Source organism: Drosophila eugracilis, unplaced genomic scaffold (genome assembly GCF_018153835.1).
Source record: "Drosophila eugracilis isolate 14026-0451.02 unplaced genomic scaffold, ASM1815383v1 contig_2161, whole genome shotgun sequence".
Classification (NCBI taxonomy): domain Eukaryota; kingdom Metazoa; phylum Arthropoda; class Insecta; order Diptera; family Drosophilidae; genus Drosophila; species Drosophila eugracilis.
Genome location: NW_024573046.1, coordinates 210283 through 217788, shown reverse-complemented (window position 1 = coordinate 217788; position 7506 = coordinate 210283).

Sequence of the window (7506 nt, the reverse complement as noted above, 5' to 3'; positions counted from 1 at the left end):
AATCACATAATCATTACAAAACTTCTGTTGTTACAAATTTCAATTGCAACATTCTAAGATTTTTCAGTGATTTGTTTCAGTTTAAGGTTGCTCTATGGCTAAGTACACCTGAAAAGCGAAGACCACTTCAAGGCAACACATTTTTAACCGCTATAAGTCGAGCAATCTAGCTGTGGGTTCTTGATAAGTTAAGGAAAACCAGAAGGTAACCGATATGTGTAATCGCAATATTTTTTTACCTTGATAAAGAAATACTTCAAATTGGAATTAATATGACGAGGCTAGCGCCATAATGATGACTCATAAGCATCGAGTGCAACCCTTTGACGATTCTCTTTTACGATTTTCTGCTTTATTCCTGTAATTGTTCAGTTTCAGTTTTATTTCTTATTCTTTATTTCTTTGTCTTTTCCTTTTTTTTTTTTTTTTGGCTTGGCGACGAAAGTGTTTGCCAGCCACGCCCATATATCCACTGTCATAAATTAACACCCCCCGGTCAACGTGGGAACAACAGAGTCTTAACCCTCTGTAAACCATTTACTTTCAACCCTAGATGGTGTCTAGATAAAGGAAATTAAGCTAATGCCTAAGCCATTAAAAGGAGAACATTTTATACTTTATTAAAAATCCAAGAAATCGGATAATTGGAATTTTATTTATTACTTTATGGTTTAAGTAGGTTGCTTTCCAGATAAGTTAGTCAGAGATTTTGAGAAGCTTACTTTAATTAATCCGTTTTAAGATTCAAGTTTTGGGCCTTAACATATTCATGCTGATATAAATTGAAGACATTTCATGGTGTTACTCATAGGGTTAATGACTTCTCACAGTTTAGGGTCGAAGTTCTCTCCGTTTCCACTTTGAATGCAATTTTAAAGAGTTTTTCGAGAAGGGAAACAAGAAAATATCAAGAAGAAAAAGAGGGTAGGGCGTTGTATACTTGACTTTATCGGGGGAAACAGAGAAGGCCTCTTGAGCTGTGTTATTTAATGCATTGGCATACCCACACCCATCTCTATATACATATATTTTATCTGCAGTGCATATGGGTAGCACATTAATATATTGTTTCCTCTTATCTTCCATTTTGGGCACATGTACATATTTCTTTTTTTTTTTTTTGGGAAAATCCAACTTAACACAGCCCGAGAATAAAATAAATTTGAGGCTGGGAGTGATTAGTCAACGGAATTGCCACCACCAGTAAACAAAAGTAGTAATCAGTAATGCCCGAAAAGCGAACCACCACAATTGACAAACAGCTGATTTCAGCCCTTACCAAAATGTTGGCCCAGGACGAAACACTGCAACACTGCACCACTGAACCACCCACCCCAACCCCAATGAGCAGCTCAGTGGCGGGTGTCTGGGGTTCAAGGTTGAGCCACTGCGTTGCGACCCTCATTTCGGCAATGGCAATCCCATAAGCAGATGCACTTAGAGAAATTAAAGATAGTTTTCATATAGTATAGTATGATCGAAATTCGTATCATTACCATTTTCTTCAAGTGCATTTCCATCCGAATTGCCGATCCCAACAGAAATCCCAACCCTGAACTGTCTGTTGTCCTGCCCTGCGCATTCCCATTTGGGGTGGCAATTGTAACGGCACCCACCCCTATAGCACATGTACCCTACCCTAACACCCTATATATCCCTCATATCCGGGTGAATCATCATCCAAAAATTTCGCAGAAAGGGACGCAGCACGTGTCACTTTCACAAAATTTTCGAAAAGTAACCGAAAAAAAAAAAAATAAATCAAGAGTGCAAATCCATGATGAGTCATGGGCTTTGATTTTGTTTTATTTTTATGAAATTTTCGAGTTAAATGCATTCGAGCAAATTGCATTCCATTTTTCGTTTTCGTTTTTTGTTTTTTGTTTTTTGTTTTTTGCTTTTCAAAATGCTGAAATGGAAATGCAATTTGTTGCGGTCTGTTTACAGTCTCCGAAAAGCGTGATAAGGTATGCTTAAAGTCGGGGGAAATGGAGGGAAATCCATTAGATACATTGTTTCTCCGAATTAATATGTCTAAAACAGACCATTAAACAAGTTTAAAAACCCCTCTGTCTGCGGTCTACGCTTAGCTGAGTGTATTTCCCAAAAATTATTCATTCATTAATTGCCTCTGTGATCTCACAGATGATTCATCGATTCCAGACATTTATTATAAACAATTGGCGTAGAATCATAGTTGAAAAATGTCCAGATATCAAAGTGTTACAAAAATAATATAATAAAACTTAATATCTGAGGATTACTTTCTATATAACATCGACATAAATCCCAGGAAATATTTTTAAAAGATTCTCGTAATATGATAACCCAAATCTTACCCCTATAAACTTCTCTTAAAAGGCCCAATCAAACATGTCTGAAAAACCCACAGACATGCATTTAACCATATGCAAATTTAAGAGAGAAGATGAAAAACCGGGAAATGGGAAAAATGTTTGTTTAGGATCGTCTGCATAGTATAGCTGAAAATTCGAGACGCTCATGCAACATACGAGAGAAAACCCTGGAAACAAAATTCACATTCACCTGGCTTAGGTTTCCTCAACTGTTTTTCCAAATGTTTCTTTCAGTTTCGGAATAGATTTGCCAAATATAGAAACTTCAAACTGGAAAAGTGGTCAATTTTCTAATTGGAGTTATTCAGCAAACGGAAACTGACAATCGAAGTTGGGGAAATAACTCTTCTTGTTAATCGATTAACTTGATTAAGCTTTTTAGATCAGTGCCAGAAGATCGTAAGCCCCCTCCAATCTGCCTCTCTTTTACTCTAACCCTAGTGCAGCGGTCAGTCAACGGTATTCCAAATTGACTTTCGCAAAAATTTGCCTAATAATTGAACACTAAAAATAAAAATAAAACTCCAATCTGGTTGCCCATTCATTGTTGTTGCATTTCTTTTGGCTAACGTTCATTCGTCCACTGAAATTCTAATTAGCTAGTGAAAGTCATGCTCGTCTCGTCTTCCTCTTCATCATTTCTTTCCGCCTTTCTTCCCTTAACCGTTAACCGCTTTAACTTGATCTTCTTTTGTGGCATTGTCCGTTTGCCGTTTTTTTTATGTGAACAAACGGACGTAAACTAACGAATTTTGCCATTTGAAATGCAAGGCAGATTCGTAGATGAATGCCCGTTGAAGATTTGAATGACCAACGGTTTGTCTTTGGATAAAATAGAGTTACCTAATAGATCCAACTCTGAGATATTCGATACGCTTCGTTATAAGAAACCTGTAAGTTAATTCAATTTCAAATTAATTGTGGTTAGTAGTTTGTTTGGAAGAAAAAGGATCACTTAGAAACCTCATTTTTTATACTACCTATCACATCAACTATCAAGTTTAGTGACCAAATTAAGACAAATTATACAAAACGACTACATGACCATTTATTTTTGTTATTTAGTTGATTTCCTGAGATAGTAAAACAACGGATGCAACGCCATATAGAACACAGATATATGTATATATATATATCCCTAAAGCTACAGGTGAGGGGTTCAAGTTTTGGGATTACGCTTGGCTATACGCCCACGATCCATGTATCATTTTGTATATGGGCAACATTTTGAGTTTCCGCTTTTTAGTTTAAGTTTTGTTTTGTTTTTTTTCTGTTTTTTTTGAAAATAGTTCGTTACATTTCAGCACTCACAAAGCACACAAACAACATCGATTGATCACAAAAAATTTGGGGTTTGTTGTTGTATTTGGACATTTGTTGTGGATGTACATTTTTGGGATAAAACCGATAAAAGCTTTGCTTTTTCAGTTGTTTTTGTTGTTCGTTTTCCATTCAAAATGCCAACGGCCAAAAACGGGCAGCGACAGCTCAATGTCAATGGCTTCAACTTGTATATACATATGTTTCTTATATACTATATAGTGTATTATACGTATATGTTTGTGTGCCGCTGAAACCCAAATAAATTATACGAAATTAAATAAAAAATGCCAAAAACGTTGACATTGTACATACCATACAAATATATTGTATATTGTATGATTGTTTGCCAGTCTTTCTCCCATGTTTTTATGCCTTAAGTGAATTTATTCGGATGTCATTTGTACGCATTGAAGGCCCTCTGGACTTGTCTTGTTTTATTATAGACATTGCGAAAGTGAAAAGTCGGTTAAAAATCGGATAATATTGAAATATTTCAAGATCCATTTAAATTCTTCCGTTAACTTTCATTACGGACTGCCAGCTAGAGAGAGAGAGGGAGAAAGAGAGGAGCATTAAGAATTTTTACGTTCCTTATGTGTGTGTCTCCAGTTCCAGACTATCTATTAACCGTTTCTTCTACTTGAGTTAATTACACTGGGGGCTAGTCAAAAAGAAACAGGTCTTGGAAATGGTTAAACCATTTCATTTTATTTTAGGAAAAAAGATTAAACTCTCTTAGGTACTTCTCCTTTTTATATCCCCTAAAAATATTTATTTTCTATAGAATTTTAGCTGTAACTTCATCAATATTTATCTTATCTATAACTTAAAAATATCTATATTAATAGTGTTTCCATTTATAGAAGCTCCCATTTATTTTTTTTTGAGGTACTAATTCTCTCAGTCCGACTGTTATCTCAACTTTTTTGCAGCTTGCTTCTTCCGTTGGTGGGAAACAAGTTTTTGCTTCTTTCGGATCTGTTGCCGCTGCTTTTGCTTCTGTTTCTGTTTCTGCTTCTGCTTCTGTTATATTCTTGTCTTCTTTCCTCTCTCTTCTCGCTTCTCTCCATCACCAATTCCATTCTCTTTCCAAACGGCCTGGCAATTTCAAACGTAACTGTCAACAATGGGCGGACTGTTCTCGGACTCTTTTCTTCCCTCTTCAAGTACACTAATAAAAAATATCAAGCAATTATTGGGAATTTCTATAAAAACTTCCTTAAAGTTAGGGATTCCTAAATTTTTTTCTTAATATATTTAAACTTTTTTTAAATTAAATATGTTATTATTAAGACTACCAATTACAGTTATCATTTTTGACGAGTGCAACACTTCTCAACTTTGTTGTTAGGCAGGTGTTTGAGCTTTTCAAGCGATCGGCCAAACGGTTTCCGATGATCATGGCCATTATCATCATTACGATGGCCACGATCATCATCGTCGTTTCTGGGGTGTTTGTGTGTTTTTATGCTAAACGGTTCTCCCATCTCAATTATTTATAATTTTTTCATTCGAAGCGGGTTTCGGTTTATATATACAAATATTTTTTTATTATTTTTACTCATTTCGTAGTTTTACCGTTCAGCCCGTTTAGCTTTTGCCCATTGTTTTTATCTTAGGTGGTCTTATGTTTTTCTTTTTACTATACATTTTGTTGTCTTTCTCGGTTTTTGTGTGTTTTTTAAATATTTTTTTTTTGTTTTTTTGCTGTTTCATATGCAAAGCAAAGCCAACAAATAAGTGTACTTTACGTTTCGGGGGTGATGATTCATTCAAAAAACATGGAATTGACTTTGAGCTGGACGTAAGTCGAACTCGTGACTCATAGGTATCTAGATATATACGTCACCCAAAAATTTCAGAGAATTAATAGGCTTGATTTTTAGCTTTACTTTACGGTTTAACAACTATGATTAATTTATATTTTCTAAGTATATAAAAACACATGTCTTTTATACTATTAAATATCAACTGTAATCCGAGCTCCATCTAGATTTCCCACTCTCAAAGTCGACCCACTGTCATCTGGACTCTGGATGACTCACGATCTGGTTGGACATCTATATGGCTGCGTCACACCTACATAACTTAAAGCTATCACCCCAAGATCGGTCAGGTCAGGTGTTACTTTTTTACTGAGTCAGCCAATTTGAAGTCACCTTATCGCCATCGTTCTACACACATATGGATTTATTTTCAGCTCACTCTTATCAACAATTTAGTTAATCGCTATTGAAATAAATACACTTATATATTTCATTATTATTTATTGGCTGTTGGTAATGGGCAATGGGCAATGGGCCTACGTGTCCGTCACTATATATATTAGTGTTTATGGGCCTGATAACGGAACGTTGGGCGCCAATCAAATTGTTTTCCAATCAGCCCGCATGAGAGTCGAACGGAAAAGAAGGGCGAGGATAAGGGCCTAAAGATAGTGGTTTGAGTAATAAGTAACAGGGTTTATTCCACTGATAATGCAAATTTTTAGGAACTAAAGAAATTATGCGGGAGATGAAGGCGAAAGCAATTCACATCATAACTTAACCACTTAGCACTGCTTACAAAAAACCAAAAAAACTGAATTTGATAACTCAGAGCTAAGATTAGAAGTTACTCAACAACATTGTTTTTTTTACCAAAATTAAAGTACTTTAAATAAAAATGGAATTCTTGTTCTTATCAATATCAAAAGCAACAGCACTACGAAATGTTTTTATGACTAACTAATAACTAATCTAAGGAAATGGCTTATTTTTATCTTTAACTAGAACCCTATCAATATTGAACTAACAATTATTACTCACTTGTTAAATATTAGTTGGTTTTTATGAGGAAAACTATTTATATGCGTTACCACAGCTTTTATTGATAAATCTAATACTTTTTTGCAATTGCACTTCCACAGTAAACTGTGTAATAAACTTTTTAGCCTTACACGTTTAATATCAATTTGAATATTTCCTCCATTTATTATTCACACAAACCTGTTTTGCAAAAGTTCTCTCAAGTTCATTAACAGATTGCATTGAGATTGGCAACACACGTAAATCAAATATTCAAGATTTCCTTTGTATGAAAGTTTAAAATAATATTTATTATAGAAATAATAAAGTTTTAAGTAGATATTTCATGAAAATCATTGAAACTTTTCCTTCCTTTATTTACGCATCATTAAAAATGTATAATTAGGGAAGCTCCTATTATAAAACCTGGACTTAGATTTAAAATGACCTCCTTGCATGTCGCACCCACTGGAAAAAAAAGAGGCGGGGCTGGATTTAACTATCTTCTTGGCACGATCTGGAGCCTAAGTACCCAGAGCATTATGCTGAGTGCCCGATTCCAAGGGGCCTCACGCAATGCTTTCCGCTTTGCGCCCGGCTCAATCCGGATTCCGGCGGACACATGAAGGCGGGGAAAAATATATCTTCCTGGGATCTGGGCGTGGCTGGTCCTAGATGCATACACGTGTGCCAGTACACACCCACAATAACAGCAACAACAATAACAACAGCAACAGAACAAGCAAAGCTCACGTGTGCGCTTTTCAATTTGTGTAATTAGAGGTAGAAAGCGCCACAAAAAAATGGCATCTTTATTTGAATTTCTCATTGTCGGCAATGTTTGGTATACCCTTTTCGAAGGTTAGGCATTTGGAGTTATGTTTTAGGTTGGAAAATACCAGAAGAAGGCTTGTTTTTGTGTAACTATTCGAAACATACTATCATATCTCTGCTGTTACTCAATGAAAGGTTATAAAACTTGGTAGTCTCATGTACTATAAGCTTTTAGGGCATTGTAAGAAGTTTGAAGGCTTAAATTT